The sequence below is a fragment of the Chiloscyllium plagiosum genome, chromosome 19 (genome assembly GCF_004010195.1).
Source record: "Chiloscyllium plagiosum isolate BGI_BamShark_2017 chromosome 19, ASM401019v2, whole genome shotgun sequence".
NCBI lineage: Eukaryota > Metazoa > Chordata > Chondrichthyes > Orectolobiformes > Hemiscylliidae > Chiloscyllium > Chiloscyllium plagiosum.
Window position 1 is genome coordinate 46,241,081 of NC_057728.1, and position 19,171 is coordinate 46,260,251.

Sequence of the window (19,171 nt, forward strand, 5' to 3'; positions counted from 1 at the left end):
CCTCATTTCCCCTCCCCCCACCTTGTCTCAGTCAAAGCCGTCGAACTCAGCACCGCCTCCCTAACCTGCAATCATCTTCCTGACCTCTCCGCCCCCATCCTACTCCGGCCTATCACCCTCACCTTGACCTCCCTCCACCTATCGCATTTCCAAAGCCCCTCCCCCAAATCCCTCCTCCCTACCTTTTATCTTAGCCTGCTGGACACACTTTCCTCATTCCTGAAGAAGAGTTTGTGCCCGAAACATCGATTCTCCTGTTCCTTGGATGCTGCCTGACCTGCTGCACTTTTCCAGCAACACATTTTCAGCTCTGATCTCCAGCATCTGCAGTCCTCACTTTCTCCTAGAACATTTTATAATTTAACTTGATGATTGCAATATCACCAGCTTCAAAAAGAGGTGTCGTTTTTCAGCAATAGTCAAGTTCTCCACTCCCAACAATTATTTCATTGTTAACATGTTAGTGCTCACACATATATTTCCATCAGCAAATAGAATTTGAACTGAGGATATACACAATAAGTGCAAATGAAGAGAAGCATTTTGAATAAAAGAAGCGAAGCTGCAAATTAATTAAAAGATGAGAATACACTCAAAGATAACATTTAATTTGAAGAATAGAATAAATCAAGTTAATGGTCATAGTTCTAACTATTCAACGTATCTTATACCTTTGAACCAGGCAGTTTTTCAAAGGAAATTTCCAATATTCAGATGTTTTTCTGTCCAAGTTTTACTTTCAACATGCTATTTTTTTTCTCTTTACTTACACCCTTTTTACAATGGAACTCTTAACATGTACATCCCATAACACACTTAAAGGTTATATCATTTATTATCCTTGTTCTTTAGGCACATACCCAAGAGCTATTACAGGTGTATTAAGTTAGGCCTTTACTCCAGGTCAGTCTGGGATATGGAGAAAGATGAGTAAATGGAATTGAGGTACAAATTAGCTGAACTAACTGCAAGGCTGATCATGGGACTCAATGATGCATCATCATTACTAGTTGAATTTCTTTTGGGTTGCTTGCAAACGTGTCCATGAAACTCTACACTGGGAGATTCCAGTATTATCTAGACAATCCTAGGTGTGTTCATAAGAAAGGACTTTTTTTTTGTATTGAATGTTCAAGCACCAAATAATTATGCTTAATGCACAGACTACTTCAATACTAAGTTCTTACCAGCAATCTGGTTAAATGATTCCACTTTCACTGAAAAACAAAATTAACATTGAATGATTTCCTCAATAAGGAATGATTAACTGCTGTGGAAAGGTCATTAGCAGTCTTTGTTATCAGATCAGCGCACATTGCTTGCTGTTGGTAATAAGCAAATGTACATTTAAACATATTATGTTTCTGACAGGATGCAGAGTATTTAGATAATTCTTCAGAGAGTTATCTTTTCTAAGTTATTTTCTAAGTGCTGAAATTATTTCAAAATGGTCAAGGTGATCTTAAGCTGAAACTATGGTTTCACCCATGTTTGATGCAAGGTGCCATTTTGATTTTAAAAAAGTAGAAATTGCATGGGAATGATTGGCCATAGGATCATTCATTAGCTGAATGCTTCTTGAATTGTCTGATAATACAAAGTAAGGAGCTGTGTGGTATTTTGGTAACTAATATTTTCATGTTTGACCAGCATTTGTCTGACAATGGCCATGAGTTTACGAGTAAACCAGTCAAATAGAGGATTCGTCAGCTGTTAAATTATCTTCTCTATTCAACTTAATTGTTTGAAGAAGCATGTCAAGCAGCTTTTTGAGGGTACTTAAACAAGACTCGACAAGCACCTTGATATTTATTCCAGAAGATTTCTAAGAACTTCAACTACTTATTGGGAACCTTAAAGGAGTCAACAGGAGATAAGGAGTATTTAGTAATCACAATCTTGCTAAGTGTTCCCTGTGATCTACAAAATGATTTTTTTGTCCTTCTTGGGAGAAGGACATGAGATGAGGTAACACGCCGGTTCCTGCAAAGGAGAGGAAAAGAACAAAGAGGAGGGTCAGGTGAACGTTTTCCCTTGTGTTGATATAGAATATCACCTTCTTCTCATTATCATCCGTCAGGATCTCTAGTACTATGTTCAAGACCCTTTGTATCCTGAGTCATGCCAAAATCAAGGCATCCTTCATTTGAAGAGGCTGCTAGAGGCCAGCTATACTACTGCACCAAACAAGGAGACATTGGACTTGTGGTACTAATCTAAAAACTCAGCTAATGATCTGGGGATCTTGGTTTGAATCATAACATGACAGATAATGGAATTGGAATTTAATAAATATCTGGCATTTAAAATCAAATGATAACTATGAAACCAGTTCTTTAACATGTAAGTCCCAGAACTTCTTTTAAGTCACATCCTCAAGATAACTTGAGGTTTTCTAACAAAGAGTGATATCTCAGCTCAAACAATGCATTAAAGGTGTGAGGTTAGAGTCTGTCTGTATCCCAATCTTGAGTCAGACTGGTTCTATTTCCAAAGTGGAATTTGCAAAATATTACATGGATTGACTGTCTGCAGATTTGTGCATTTTTTGAGCAAAATAGAATGTATGTGCAAAATATAATTGTGCAAATACAAAGTTATCCCATAAACTTAAGTGTGTGCACATGCAGGAGAGAGAAACAGTGAGTGCATGCATGTGAGTGTGAGTGCATGTGAGAGCGTGTGTGTTTGTGTGTGTGCTTGCTTGGTTATGTGTGTGTGTGTGTGTGTGTAATGAGATATACACCTGTGAGAGGGTGCGTGCTTGCGGGGGTGTGAGTGTGGGGGGTGTATGTGTGCGTATGAGAGAAGGTCTGCGTGAGTGTGCGATCATGTAAGAGTGTGGGTGTGTGTCAGAGAGTGTATAGTGCAGCGGGGCCAATGTAGTGGGACATAAACCCAAGGTCCTGGTTGAGACCATCCCCATGGGTACCGAACTTGGCTATCAGCCTCTGCTCGACCTCTGCCTGACCAGAAGTCTGCCTTGGAAGATGGTCACCTGAAGATCCGAGGCTGAATGTCCCTGACTGCTGAAGTGTTCAATATAACATTTCAGCTGCATGAGACTGTGTAATCTTTTGCTATAAATTTCATCTTATGGTCCTGCTTCACAACCACCTGATGAAGAAGTGCTTCCAAATAAACCTGCTGGATTATAACCTGGTATTGCGTGATTTTTAACTCTAGATTGGGCATCTATGAGACACTGTAGATCACAAACAGCTGCTGAATCACATTTCAACCCATATCTAGGCATATTCCCCACTCAACTATTAACATCAAGCCAGGGATCAACCCTGGTTCAATGGAGAGAGAAGGAGGGCATGCCAGGAACAGTAACAGGCTTACATAAAAATCAGGTGTCAATCTGGTAAAGACCACAAGCAGGGCGTACTTGCATGCCAAACAGCATAAGCAGCAAGCAATAGATAGAGCTAAGCAATCCCATAATCAACAGATCAGGTATAAGTTCTGCACTCCTGCAGCATCCAGTCATGAATGGCGGTGGACAATTAAAAACCTCACTGGTAGAGGAGGCTCCACAAATATCCCCATCGACAAGAGTGTATCAGCCCAAACCATCAGTGCAAATGATAAGGCTGAAGAATTCACCATAATTTTCAGCCAGGCGTGTCATGTGGATGATATCTTGGCCTCCTCCAGTAGTCCCTAGCTATACAGGTACCAGTCTTCAGTCACCCCACATGATATCAACAAACAGTTGGAAGCACTGGATAGTGCAAAGGCAATGGGCCCTCACAATATTCAGCAATAGTCCCAAAGACCTGTGCTCCAAAATGTGCCACCCCCTTTGTCAAGCTGTTGCAGTACAGTAACAACACTGGAATCTATCCAACTATGTGAAAATTGCCCATAAATGGCCTGTACACAAAGCAGAACAAGTCCAAAAGGCCAATTACCACCCATCAAACTACTCTCGTTCATCAATAAAGTGATGCAAGTTTCTTTAACAGTGCTATCAAGCAGCACCTGTTCAGCAACAATCTGTTCACTAGCCGCCATTTTGGGCTTGCCAGGACCATTCAGCTCCTGACCTCATTACGGCCTTGGTTGAAACTTAGACAAAAGAGCTATATTGCATAGGGGAGGTGAGAGTGACAACTGTTGACATCAAGGCTGCTTTTGAGCAAGTGTGTCATCAAGGAGCTCCAGTAAAACTGGAATCAATGGGTATTGGTGGCAAAGTCTCCACTCATTGGAGTCATACCTGGCACATAGAAAGATGGGATTGTGGTTGCTGGAGATCAGTCATCTTAGCTCCAGGAGTTCCTCAGAATAATGTCCTCGGCCCAACCATCTTCAGTTGCTTCATTATGATGTTCCCTCCATCATAAGGTGAGACGTGGGGATGTTTGTTGATGATTGGACAGTGGTCAACTCCATTTATGACCATTTAAAGACTGCAACAGTTCATGTTCAAATGTGAGAAGACCTGGTTATGACTATCTCCAATAAGAGATAATATAACAACTGCGCTTTGAAATACAGTGGCAATACTATCACTGAATCCCCAACATCAACATGCTGGTGATTACAATTGACCCAGAAACTTGACTGGACAATTGACCCAGAAACTTAACTGGACTCACTATATAAATACAACGGCTACAAAATCAGGTCAAAGGCGAGGTATACGGCCAATTTTCTATAGCCTGTCCATCATTTACAAGTCACAAATCAGGAGTATGATGGATTATTCCTCACTTACCTAGATTGGTGCAGCTCCAACAACACTCAAGGAGCAAGAACTCAGGACAAAAATCCTCAAATGCCACCTTTCAGAACCCACCAACTTCTATTTATGAAGAGAAGGGTAACAGATACATAGAATGCCACCACTTGCCAGTTTCTTTCTAAGCCCTCACAATCCTGGCCTGGAAATATATCACTGTTCCTTCAGTGTTGATGGTCAAAATCCTGAAATTCCCTCCCTGAGGGTCAACCCACAGCACATGGACTGCAGCAGTTCAAGTTCACCAACACCTACTCAAGGGCAACTAGGCAATAAATGCTGGCCAGCCTGTAATATCCACTTGTGATGAGAGAATAAAAGAAACAATATCTGAGTGACAAACCTTCCAGTAGCAACTTAAGCTAAGTCAATTTCAAATTATGGTTATTAACAATTGAGACTAAAATTGTATGCAAAAATTAGAGATTCACACTGGAGTCTATCTTATTAACACAGAATCCATTTCGGGCCCATTTACATCTTTTCACCAAATTTACCCTCGTATTTACTTTTATTAGATTCCCTACAATGTGGAACAGGCCATTCAGTCCTACAAGTTCACACTGACCCTCCAAAAAGTAACCCACTCTGACCTGTTCCCCTACCTTATATCAACCCCTGTCAAATGCACCTAACACTATGGGCAATTTAGCATGGCCAATTCACCTAACCTGCACATCTTTGGACTGTGGGAGGAAACCAGAGCACCTAGAGAAAACCCATGCAGATGCAGGGAGAATGTGCAAACTCCACACAGACAGTCACCTGAGGCTGGAATCAAACTTGGGTCCCTGGTGCTGTGAGGCAGCAGTGCTAACCACTGTGCCACCCCGATAGTTACTGGTCGTAATTTTTATCTCATCGCTTCATGGAATGTAGGTTTGCTGTCAAAGGCAGCATTCACTTCCCGACCCTATATGCCATAGAGAATGTGGAGAGAGGTGCCATCTTGAACCATGCAATCTGTGTGGCATTGGTATATCCACAATGCTGTTATGGAGAACTATCAATGATAGTGAAGGAATGGCATTACGAGTTTGATTTCAGGATAGTGTGTAACTTGCAAATCAGATGCTTCCTTGCAAATGATGACGGTCATATGTACCGTGTATTTACTGCTCTTGTCCTTCTAAGTGGTAGATATTGCAGGTTAAGAAGGCACTATTGAGGGAATCTTGCCAACGTATTGCAGTGCATCTTGTCAGCAGTATACACTCCTGCCACTGTGAACCAGTGTTGGAGAGCATGAAGGTTTAAAGTGATGGATAGATGGTAAATTAGGATGTTATTTTACTTAGGTGTTCTTTCAAATAACTAGGAAAGCAAACTTCTAACATATTGTTGTTCCAGCAGCAGGAAGTTCGGGAGCGCTGAGCAGGTGGCTGTCAGAGAGGTCACGAGGTTACATATTTGGGCGGTTGCTTTACCTGAAACACTACCGGGTAGTGTCTCCCACCCATCCTCCTCCTCTAACCAAAAAAAAATTCTGAGCATTGGTTGGTAAGATGGTAAGTGTTTTCTTTCATGTTTCATTTTTTCAGCAGTCTATTTGTGAATTTAGAATAGTGGGAATGGTGGTCAGGGCAGTTGAATGTTCCTCCTGCTGTATGTGGGAGATTAGGATCACCTTTACTGTCCCTGCTGACTTCATTTGTGGGAAGTGCACCCAACTCCAGCTCCTCGCGAACTGTGTTAGTGAACTGAAGCTGGAGCTGGATGAACTTCGAATGATTCAGGAGGAGGAGGGGGTTATTGACAGTTACAGGGAGGTAGTTACTCCACGGCCACGTGAAGGAGGGAGATGGGTTACTGTCAGGGGTAGGAAAAGAAACCAGCAGGCAGTGCAGGGATCTCCTATAGTGGTTCTCCTCAACAACAAGTATACTGTTTTGAATACTGTTGAGGGAGACGACTTACCAGGGGTAAGCAATTGGGCACAGGTCTCTGGCACAGAATCTGTTCCTATTGCTCAGAGGGGAAGGGAGAAGAGGAGCAGAGCTTTAGTCATTGGGGACTCCACAGTTAGGGGGACAAATAGAAGGTTTTGTGGGAATGACAGAGACTCACAATTGGTGTGTTGCCTCCCACGTGCCTGGGTTTGTGATGTCACTGATCGTGTTTTTGGGATCCTTAAGGGAGAGGGGGTGCAACACCAAGTCGTGGTCCACATAGGCACCAATGACATAGGTAGGTCGAAAGGTGGGGATTTAAGGCAGAAATTCAGGGAGCTAGGGTGGAAGCTTAGAGCTAGAACAAACAGAGTTATTATCTCTGGTTTGTTGCCCGTGCAACGTGCTAGTAAAGTGAGGTTGAGGGTAGTGAGGTCAGGGATAGGTTTACAAGGTTATGAGAGGGCACCGGCAATCAGGATATTGGTTTGCAATGTGTGTACTTCAATGCCAGGAACATCCAGAATAAGGTGGGGATTGCAGCAGGGATTGGGACCTGGGATTCCAATGTTGTGGCCATTTCAGAGACATGGCTAGAGGAGGGACAGGAATGGTTGTTGCAGATTCCAGGATTTAGATGTTTCAGTAAGAACAGAGATGATGGTAAAAGTTGGGGGTGTTGGGGGGGTTGCAGGTGGCATTGTTAATCAAAGGTAGTATTACAACAGCTGGGAGAACATTTGAGGACTCATCCATTGAGGTAGCTTGGGCTAAGGTTAGATATAGGAAAGGAGAGGTCACCCTGTTTGGAGTTTTCTATAGCCTCCAAATTGTTTCAGGGATGTAGTGGAAAGGATAGCAAAGATAGGAGCGAGAGTAACAGGGTAATTGTTGTGGGGGACTTTAACTTCCCCAATATTGACTGGGAAGACTGTAGTTCAAGTAGTTTAGATGGGTCAGTTTTTGTTCAATGTGTGCAGGAGGGTTTCCTGATGCAGTAAGTAGACGGGCCAACAAGGGGCGAAGCCATATTGGTTTTGGTACTGGGTAATGAACCCGGCCAGGTGTTACATTTGGAGGTAGGTGAGCACTTTGGCAATAGTGATCATAATTCAGTTATGTTTACAATAGCAATGGGTAGGGATAGGTATTTACCACAGGAAAAGAGGTATAACTGGGGGAAAGGCAATTATGATGCACTTAGGCAGCACTGAGGATGCATAGGATGGGGAAGAAAACTGCAAGGGATGGACACACTTGAAATGTGGAGCTCATTCAAGGAACAGCTACTGCAGATCTTTGATAAATACATACCTATCAGGTAGGGAGGTAGTTGTCGAGAGAAGGAGCCATGCTTTACTAAAGAAGATGAAGCTCTTGTCAAGAGGAAGAAGAAGGTTTATGTGAGGATGAGGCATGAGGCTCAGTTAGGGCAGTTGAGAGTTATAAGTTAGCCAGAAAAGATCTAAAGAGAGGGTTAAAAAAGAGCCAGGAGAGGACTTGAGAAGTTGTTAGTGGATAGGATAAAGGAAAACCCTAAGGTCTTCTATAGGTATATCAGGAATAAAATAATGACCAGAGTAAGATTAGGACCAACCAAGTGCAAAGTTGTGCGTGAAACCTAAGGACATGGGGGAAGCGCATAATGAATACTTTTCATCAGTATTCACATTGGAAAAAGACAATGTTAGTGAGATTACAGAGATACAGGCTGCAAGATGAGATGGGATTGAGGTTGACAAAGGCATAGTTTTGGCAATTTTGGAAGATCTGAAAATAGATGGGCCGGATGAGAATAATCCTCAGATTCTCTGGGAAGCCTGGGAGGAGATTGCAGAACCTTGGGTTTCAATCTTTATGTCAACATTGTCAACAGGAGTAGTGCCAGAAGATTGGAGGATAGCAAATGTTGTTCCCTTGTTTAAAAATGGGGGTCGGGACAATTCTGATAATTATAGACCAGTGAGCCTTACTTATGTTGTGGGTAAGGTGTTGGAAAAGGTTATAAGAGATTGGAAAAGAATAATTCGATTAGGGATAGTCAACATGATTTTGTGAAGAGTGGGTCATGACTCACTAACCTTATTGAGTTCTTTGAGAAGGTGACAAAAAAGGTGGATGTGGTGTATGTGGACTTTAATAAGGTGTTTGATAAGGTTCCACATGGTAGGCTATTGGACAAAATATGGAGTTTCAGGATTGAAGGTGACTTAGCAGAGTACTGGGCTAATGGTAAAATTCTTGGCAGGGTTGATGAACAGAGAGATCTCGGTGTCCAGGTACACATATCCCTGAAAGTTGCAATCCAGGTTGATAGGGTTGTTAAGAAGGCATATGGTGTGTTGGCATTTATTCATAGGGGAATTGGGTTTCAGAGCCACGAGGTCATTCTTCAGCTGTACAAGACACTGGTAAGGCCACACTTGGAGAATTGCGTGCAGTTCTGGTCACCGCATTATAGGAAGGATGTGGAAGTTTTGGAAAGGGTTCAGAGGAGATTTACTAGGATGTTGCCTGGTATGGAAGGAAGGTCTTATGAGGAACGGCTGAGGGAACTGAGGCTGTTTTCATTGGAGAGAATAAGGTTGAGAGGTGACTTTAATCGAGATGTATAAGATAATCAGAGGGTTAGATAGGGTGGACAGAAGGAGCCGTCTACCTTGGATGGTGAAGGCTAACATGAGGGGACATAGCTTTCAATTGAGGGTGATAGATTTAGGACAGATATTAGGGGTAGTTTCCTCACTCAGAGTAGTAGGGGCATGGAACGGCCTGCCTGCAATAGTAGCAATATTAAGCTATTTAAATGGGCATTGGACAAACATATGGAAAATAATGGAACAGTGTAAGTTAGATGGGCATCAGATTATTTTCACAGGTTGGCGCAACATCGAGGGCCAAAGGGCCTGTACTGCATTGTAATCTTCTATCTTCTCTGTTCTATATTCTAATTCAGTGAATGATTTATTGATTGATTTAAAGAGCTTGTCAGTGGTCATTTCTCACCAAATAATGCATTTCCAGTATTGGCTGCCCCTTTTCTGTCAACATGCCCTTGAGCCAAAGAATCATCATTCTTTTGGCACATTGTGCGCTGCTTTCGTGTAACAAATACACATTCTCTGGCCTCAGGGACATTTCTTATCTCTGTAATCTCTTATTATTACTTGCTTTTGTCACATAATGGCCACACCTGTCCCTTAATCATTTCCTATCATACACCTAATCCCAGATTGATTTGTCTCACTCTTCCTCCTATTTTTACCATGGCTGTTTCTCCATTATAAATTGTTCATCAGCAACATCCCTTGGTTCTGACTAAATGTCATTGGCCACAACTCTAACATGGCCTTCCTTTCTCCACGTGTGCGCCTGGACCTGCCAACTATTTCCAGCATTCTCTGCTTTTATTTTGCGAGATCACATTGCCTTCTACATCTAGAAACTGGCAGGCCATTCACTGCTGTCAGAGCAAACTTCAGATTTCTTTTAATAACAGTAATCAGTTACTTTGAGGTCAGAGATGTTTGTGTTCATGAGCAACCTCTCGAAGTCCATTTTGATGAGCAAACTCTCTAACGTTCCACCAAAAACATAAACCAGAAAGCATTCGGCCCTGGATCTTTACCCTGAGAGCAAGGCAAAAGGCGAAGAGGGTATAGTGATTGGAACTGGGTGCATCTCATTTACTATGAGATGTTTGATGGGGTTGTTAACCCGGGAGCCCTGGCTGACAGATATAAACAGAGGATTCAGAATCTCCTCACTTCAGGGACTGACTCTGAACTAGCTGGCCACAGCCAGTGTACTATGCACAAGTAAATAAGGGTGATTTGGTGATAGGATACTAGCCTCTGTGCAGTTATTTCAGTGTCTATATAAATTTATATTGCCACCCAATGCGTCAGTTTCCTCACATCTTTCTGCCCCAAGGCCATCTGGGAAGCAGGCCAAAGACCATTTTCCAGGAGACAGGATGAGGACCATTTTCCGGAAGGCAAGATGGGAAGGCAATGGCACTCCCCACCCACAACTGGTTGGAGGTGCTATGACTCCTTTGATGGGATGAGCAGAATTACCACCCTACACTGGACCTGATGGGAAGGGATATCAGAAGGTTGCAAAGACTCCTTTAAGTTTTAAATGAAACTGAGCCTTTTCACATCTGGAACCTCACACTTTCCTCTTCAAAACCTCTTCAAAATTGCAACTGGATTCATTTGCTTCCACCTCCTCTACCATTCAATTAGATCATGACGGGTGTGCATCTTAACTCAGTTTATAAACGATGGTTCCATAGTTCCAGAATACCCTGAGCTAACAAATGTTCAGTTGACCATGTTTCAAAGTTTATTTGGGGAGTGAGCTCAAAATTGCCACAAACATTTTTGTGTGAGCAAGTGTCTTGTCATATCAATTCTGAATGACGTGATTCACTTCCTAAATCAAGAGTATTGCAAGGTTAAAAACCAAAGTATGATTCTCTTCTTTCTCAAAAAAACTTGGAGCTTAAATTTTCTAATGTCCATGCTGCTATTTTTCTTTATGTAAAAACAAGGGCTGCAGATGCTGGAAACCAGATTCTAGATTAGAGTGGCGCGTTGCTTGGATAAAATAAAAATAGCAGGTTCTAGATTAGAGTGGTACTGGAAAAGCACAGCAGTTCAGGCAGCATCCGAGGAGCAGGAAAGTTGATGTTTTGGGCAAAGACCCTTCATCAGGAATAGAGCAATAGATCAGGAATAAAGTCTATTCCTGATGAAGGGCTTTTGCCCGAAATGTTAATTTTCCTGCTCCTCGGATGCTGCCTGAACTGCTGTGCTTTTCCAGTACCACTCTAATCGAGAACCTGCTATTTTTATTTTATCCAAGCAACGCGCCACACACTATGTTTAATGTTTGTACAGATTAATACTTGGTTAATATTTTGGCTTGTGAATCAAAGTTTCTGTTCAATCTTTCTTCCTGATTCTGATTGATGGTCATAAAAGTAACTTGTATGAGTGAGTTTGTCTGAAATATTACATTATTTTTGCAACAGAATCAGGTCTATTCCCAATAGTGCACTTAATCAGAATTGGCTTTAGCTAAAACGATTAACAACCTTTTGAAGGAAATATATTACAGGACTTACATGACATGCTCGCCAGGTAGGTTCTTCTGTTAATAAATCTTGCCAGACCTTGATTTATTTTATATTCATCTGCTCCTCAGTGACAGGTACAAGATGAGTTTACCAAAGAAGGTATGTGAGACACTTAGCTCATCACTGCCAGATGGTAACATGAGAGTCTGCTAATTAGTACTTCTATTGTCAACAGCCAGGAGTGTGTGCTCTGAGAGTGGAGCAGGCACTGCACACAGTCGCTGCAGCCTCCTCTTTTTCTTCACGTCTGAAGGTGTAATACCCATTGTATTCACTTTGGATAAACTCGACTTAGATTTAAAAATTAGAATTGGAATTAGAATTATTCTCATGTGTACTTGTCTAGAAATACATGGATACAGTGAAAAGTGTACAAAATTGCCATTCTCCAGTGCTATCTTGGTTACAAAATCAGAATTTTAAAAAAGCAGAAAAAATACCAGAAAAGCCAAAAGCTAAGAAAACAACCAGATCTTAAAGTCTAAAGACTTATCTCCACAAAAAGCATTTGGATCACTCCCCCACCCTTGCAGGCATCTAGGGTAGCCATGGTCTGGTGTCTAGGTAAGCCTGCAAGATCTTGTGCCTGCCAATCAAATTAATTATCCGACTATGTATCCTCTGAGAGTGAACACTCGGCAATCAATTGTGATGAAATAGTGCCAAAGATATTAATCTCACTGGATAAAATCTCACTAGGGTTGGAGCCCTGATTCTGAATTTTCTTTTGGATTAGTTTGCAACGTCAGTCCTTCCCAATACCTTTCAGTCTACCTATAAAATCAGTATCAATATCTGGGGAATAAATTAAGTTTGCCATCAATCAGAAGTATCTGCTCGGTTAAAAATAAAAGCCTTTTTCAATCTCCCCTTTCTACAGTGGTAATTTCTGTTTTCAATTGTATCCATCAGGACAAGAATATAATTTGAAATTGTGATCACATCGCCTCAAACATTAGCCAGACTTAGTGTTAAAGATTTAGTCAGCAGCAAAAAAATCAATTCTAGAATAAATTGCATGTGCTACAGGGTAAAATGAATAGTAATTTTCACACATCAGAAGTTGATAAGGCCTATTTTTTCTAATCATTCCCTGGAAGGCTAGGGACTTGGTTTTGTAATTTAACTGGCAAACGTGCCTAATAACAGACCAAATCAGGTAACAGGAAATATTTCTAGTGAGATGGTGTCCTATCACTTTTCAAGTATCACTAACATTAGCAGAATGCATGCTTCTGATCCTTGAAAGTAATTTGCAACATATAAAAGCTAAGGGCTGCGCATTCCACATAATACCTTTTCTTCTGAGCAAACAATGACTTTTCACAATCCCTCTTTTCTGACTATTAAGGCAGGCCTTCGCCCTCATTTCTCTGACAACCAGAACATTCGCATTGTAAGTATGATAGATTTCTGAATTCTGTAGGGTAAGAAGATTTGGGAGTTATGGAAATGGCAAAGCAAGAAATCATCAGACTGGATCCTGGACAAAGATCTGGATGACAAATGGATTTAAGATGTAGAATAGGGACAGATCTGCCATGTCTCATGAAAGAATCATGAGCAATAGATTGAATAAATTTTCAAATGGATAGATTTGTCACAAGAAAACGAAGAACAGCGACAGATCCGATGAGTAGCTCATTTAGAGAGCTGATTAATGTGCCTCTAGTCAAAAAGTAAAAGGTTTGAGGAAAAATATTGCAATCCATGAGAAATTTAGTATGCTGTATTGGAAAGGAACAAGAAACTTCTTTTACATTTTATGTACAACATTTTTTTCTGTTCAGAATAAGGGAAAGTTAATGAGTTGATAGATTCTATTGCTTTCACTTGCACTAGATGAATCCTGTAATATTCACAGAAATGATCAGTCACTGCATTGGCTAAGCAAGTCTTTGAACTGAGAGGAGAACTTTTGTTGCTTGTGAGACTCAAAGATCACACAGTAGCATTTCGGCAACTAAGAAACCTATCAACGATGTTGATAGAAGTTTGAAAATCTCTTCCACAGCTGATACTCAATCAATTATCAATTTTAGATCACTTTTTGTTAATCAAGAGATGTGCGGCAAAAGCCACAACTTTGTCATGATCTTGATGAATGGTGGAACTGTCTCAATGGGCTACCATGTCTGCTGCTGTTTCTAATCCCTGGGACTCTGCATCGATCATAACCGGTGTAAATTTTGGCTTCCTTACAGCACTGAAAAAATACATGAATAAAATCAGAGACGTAGATTATTTGCTGGTCTTCTTTCACTGTACAATGCATTTCTGCTCAGTTGATTGCTAGCAATTCATTGAGCTATCCTTCTTAGCAATCATGCTGATGAAGTCAAAGTACTGGTCTCATATGCTGGATCACAACCTAGGAGGGAGTCTTGGAGACGTAGCCGGGATCTTGAAAGGTGGATTCAGACATGTGATGTAGCCCCATTGTTGCCTGTTCTATGGCAGGCCTGCCTCATTATGCATCAGTCAGCATTAATTTCCATTTAAACATCTCTAATGGCAGTAGGACCTCCACAGGTTTTTTGCGCCAAGGATTGACCTGGGATGGGAGCAGGAAGGTGGCAGAGCTTCCACCCATCTGCCCAATTTAATGTTCCTGCTACTAATTGTGCCACAGATGAGGGCACTAGATTTCATACCTGTTCCAAGCGTGTTCTACTAATAATGCTGCATGGAATTATGCTGTGATGCAACCTGGTCCAATACATAAGCAGGGAGCCTACCCACCCATGCAGTATCGTTTGTAGCAGCATTTCAATGCTATTTGCTGATGTGTCTTTTTTATGCAAGTCTGTGTTTGCTATGTGTCCTGAAATTGGATTGGAGAGTTGTCCTGAGGATTGTAGGAGTTGTGAAATGTAAGGTCCAATGTCCATAGACAAGGTGTGTGTGTGTGTGGCTAATGTCCATGGAGCATGTCCTCCTCACAGACAAATGTAAGCTGAGGTACCTGCTCTGATTTTTATGTCAAGAACGTTCAATGTCTGGCTTGATCCAGTGTGTTTGATAAGATAGAAGCTGAATATTAATGAAGCAGTTGTGGCATTAGTAAGGTGCTTAACAAGCTATTTTAATTGGCAATTTGCCGCTGCCTCCTGAGACTCTCACCTTACGAATCAACACATGGATCAAAGACGCAATGACCTACCCTCAATGTCAAGCTAGGCCTTGCTGGACTTCTGATGTGATTCTGCCATGAATTTTGACAGACAGTTCTGCTATAATGCAGTAGTTCTATTTTCATGCAATCCTGTTCAAACTAATGGGACCAGAATCATGTTTTCGCCAATACATAGTTTAAAAATTCATGCTTTGGAAACAGTGTCCCCAATTCATCAATTGTGTTATAGCAAATTCGCATTAACGAGACATGCGTTATAGCAGACCGACCTATATCCCCTACTGTTCAGGCTAAGACTCTGTGATTCTGAGGTTTCCAAAGATTTGACTCTTTGAATCCAATGTGAATTCTTTGGAATTTCTTGTCAGGACCAGAAATCTAGGATAACTTCACATTTACTAAATAACCTGAAAGCCAAAATAGATAATAAACACAAAAATATGTCAAAAAATGAAACAGCTGTTGAGAAGAGAGAATTTTTTTTTTAAAAATCCTGTACTGCTGTTAAGAAACTATAAAATACTGTATTGGTGTCTCATAAGCTTCTCATAGATTGAATGCTCGAATAGCCTTTTCTGGCAAAAATGTGCTGCATCCAGATTGCATGATTCTAAGCCAAAGAATATGTTATTGGTATAATCGGACTGAGTCACATTTTAAGTTGTCACAAAGCTATACTGTATCTAATTCCAAATCATTTTACATGTTTGGGTGTCAAGTGTACTTATATTAATATACAGCAATGGCCAAGGAATGAAATCAGCCCCTGTATTTGATATAACGGACAGGGTGATACAAAATACTTGACTTCTTTTTTGTATTCTTGTCAGCAACAATTGTGAGATATAATAAGATGCTTTAAAAAAATCACTCAGAAGAAGCCCTCAAATTTTCCAATCGATAACTGTTTTCTTGTAAAAACAGACAACATTGGGAAAGCTCATCCTGTCAGACAGCATTCAAGGAAAAGCAAATGAGTGTTAACGGTTCAGAAGTACAGAAGCCAAGGACAGAAAGATCAGACTGGGAGTGGGATAGAAAATTAAAGTGATGAGCAACCAGAAACTTGCAATCATGTTTGTAAACTGAACAGAGCTGTTCAGCAAAATCCCAAAACAACTTGGGATTGTCATTGGTCTGAACTGTTGACTTAGTTTTTCTCTCTCCACAAGTGCTGCCTGTCTTGCATGTGTTTTCTAACATTATCTGTTCTAATTCAGATTCATACATCTGCACATACTTAATTTCTGCTTAACCATTGCATTTCCTCTCACCCAAGTGGGCCTCTTTTATTGCGAACTTTATCTCCAACTGAGATAAAGTAAATGATCATTACCCAATACTTCATTTGATCCTGCATCAATGGAGTATGAAGATATTATGCCCTTGTCAGTTAATACTGCAGTCCATTAGCTTTTATTCATATCTCTTTGGAAGTGGGCACTTGACAGTGACAAAATATAATGACATGTATGAAATGACTCAAAAATGTTCACTTGAAAGTGAGGACTGTAGATGCTGGAGAGTCTGAGTGGAAAAGGGTGGCACTGGAAAAGTACAGCAGAGCAGGTGGCATCCAAGGAGCAGGAAAGTCAATGCTTCTGGCATAAGCCTTTATTATAATAATATACTATTATGTTAGGCATCTTCAGTTATGCCTGTGAAGTGGATGTCCATCTCAGAATCCTCCTGAGGTTCCCAACATCACAGATGCCAGTCTTCAACCAATACAACTTACTCCACATGATATTATGAAACAGCTAAAGGTATGAGATACTGCAAAGCTATGGACCCTGAAATCATTCAGCAACAGAACTGAACTAGCCAGACCCCTATCCTAGCTGGGTCAGTATGGCTATAACATTAGCATCTGCCCACCAGTGTGAAAAGTTGTCCATTATCTTTCGCACAAAAAGTCAATTCAACTGTCTATCATCTCATCAGTGGACACTTAATCAGCAGCAAAGTGATGGAAGATGTCGTTGACAATTCGAACAAATGGCATTTCATCAATAACTAGGCAGCATTTTACTGGATATGGCGTCAAGATGCTTCAGACAATGGGAATTGGTGGGGAAGAGAGGTTAATATTACCTTACACTGGCAGGAGTCATGAATAAGGGCCTTCCTGAAGAAGGGCCTGTGCCCGAAACGTCGAATCTCCTGTTCCCTGGATGCTGCCTGACCTGCTGTGCTGTTCCAGCAATAAAGTTTCAACAGGAGTCATGAATAACACAAGGCAGATGGTTGTGACTTTAGGATGTCATTTAATTTGGTCAAGACATCTTTGTAGGAGTTTGTCATGGTAGTGTCCAAGACAGAACCCAATCATCATCCTTTGACTTTCAATGTCCTTACCACTGCTGGAGTCCCTCACCATCAATGTCCAGGGGATTATCATTGATCAGAAACTGAATTGATGCAGCCATATAAGTACTGTAACTAGAAGAGTATGTTAGAGGCTTGAAATTGTGCAGCACATTACTCTAAACCTGACTCCTCAAATCCTATTAAGAATTTAAAAGGCACAAGTCAGGAGTATGATGAAATGCTCCCTATTTGCCTGGGTAGGTGCAGCTCCAGCAACAAGCTCAACACCATCCTGGTCTCCATTTGATTGATACCCCCATCTGACATCCTCAATATGCATTCCTTCCATCACTGACACAGTGGCAGTAGTCCATACCAGATACAAAATGCACTGCAACAACTCACCAAGGTGCCTTAGACTGTAGCTTCCAAACATGCAATCTCTATGGGATAGAAGAATAAGAGCAACTGATACATGGGAATCGACCACCTGCAAGTTCTCCTCCAAGTCACAGACTTCTGACTTGGAAGCATAACACTAATATTTCACTGTCACTGTATTAAAATCCTTGAACTCTCTCCCTTCCTGCCAACAAGCAGTTAGGAAGGCACGTTGACTTTAATTACACGAGGGTTTGTGTACAAGAGCATGGAAGTCAAGTTACGGTTATACAGGGTCTTGATGAGACAACAATGTACATTTTTTGTCTCTTTACTGAAGAAAAGATAAGCTTGCCATAGAGTAATGCAACAAAGACTCCTTAGACTGAATCCCAGGATGGAAGGTTTGCTGTTTGCGGAAAGATTGGATTGACTGCACCTCTGTTCACTGCAATGAAGATGAATGAGAAAGAATTTCATTGAAACCTACAAAATATGGAGAGGACTGGACAGAGTGGTCGCAGGGATGATGTTTCCTCTTTGAAAGCAAGGGTCCTGGTTTTAGAATATAGAGTCATAGAGATGTACAGCATGGGAACAGACCCTTGGGTCCAACTGGTCCATGCCGACCAGATATCCCAACCCAATCTAGTCCCACCTGCCAGCACCCAGACCATATTGTTCCAAACCATTCCTACTCATATGCCCATCCAGATCCCTTTTAAATGTTGCAGTTGTACAAACCTGCACCACTTCCTCTGGCAGCTCATTCCATACCCTCTGTGTGAAAAAAATTCCCCTTACGTCTTTTTTATATCTTTCCCCTCTCACCCTAAACCTACGCCCTCTAGTTCTGGACTTCCCCACTGCAGGGAAAAGACTTTGTCTATTTATCCTATCCATGCCCTTCATGGTCTTATAAACCTCTATAAGGTCACCCCTCAGCCTCCGATGCTCCAGGGAAAATGGCCCCAACCTCTTTCTATAGCTCAAATCCTCCAGCCATGGCAACATCCTTGTAAACCCTTTCAAGTTTCACAACATCCTTTTGAAAGGAAGGATACTAGAATTGCATGCAATATTCCAAAAGTGTCCGAACCAACATCCGATACAGCTGCAACATAACCTTGCAATTCCTGCACTCAATGCTCTGACCAATAAAGGAAAACATATCAAATGCTTGCTTCACTATCCAATCTACCTGTGACTCTACTTTCAAGGAGCTTTGAACCTGCACTCCATGATCTCTTCGTTCAGCAACACTCCCTAGGACCTTACCATTAAGTGTATGAGTCCTGCTAAGATTTGCTTTCCCAAAATGCAACACTTTGCATTTATCTAAATTAAACCCCATCTGCCACTCCCCAGCCCATTGGCCCATCTGATCAAGATCCCATTGTAATCTAAAGTAACTTTCTTCACTGTCCACCACACCTCTAATTTTGGTGTAATCTGCAAGTTTACTAACTATAGCTCCTATGTTCATATCCAAATCACTAATAGAAATGATGGAACATAGTGGACCCACCACTGATCCTTATGGCACTCCACTGGTC

The 19,171-nt window shown here is 41.3% G+C and overlaps 1 protein-coding gene across 7 annotated transcripts in view; it reads right to left on the reverse strand.

The window, feature by feature from the left end:
• The window catches only part of mgat4c (mgat4 family member C), a 429,982-nt gene that overhangs the window by 339,212 nt on the left and 71,599 nt on the right, over positions 1 to 19,171 (reverse strand). The gene's annotated exons all lie outside the window — the stretch shown is intronic.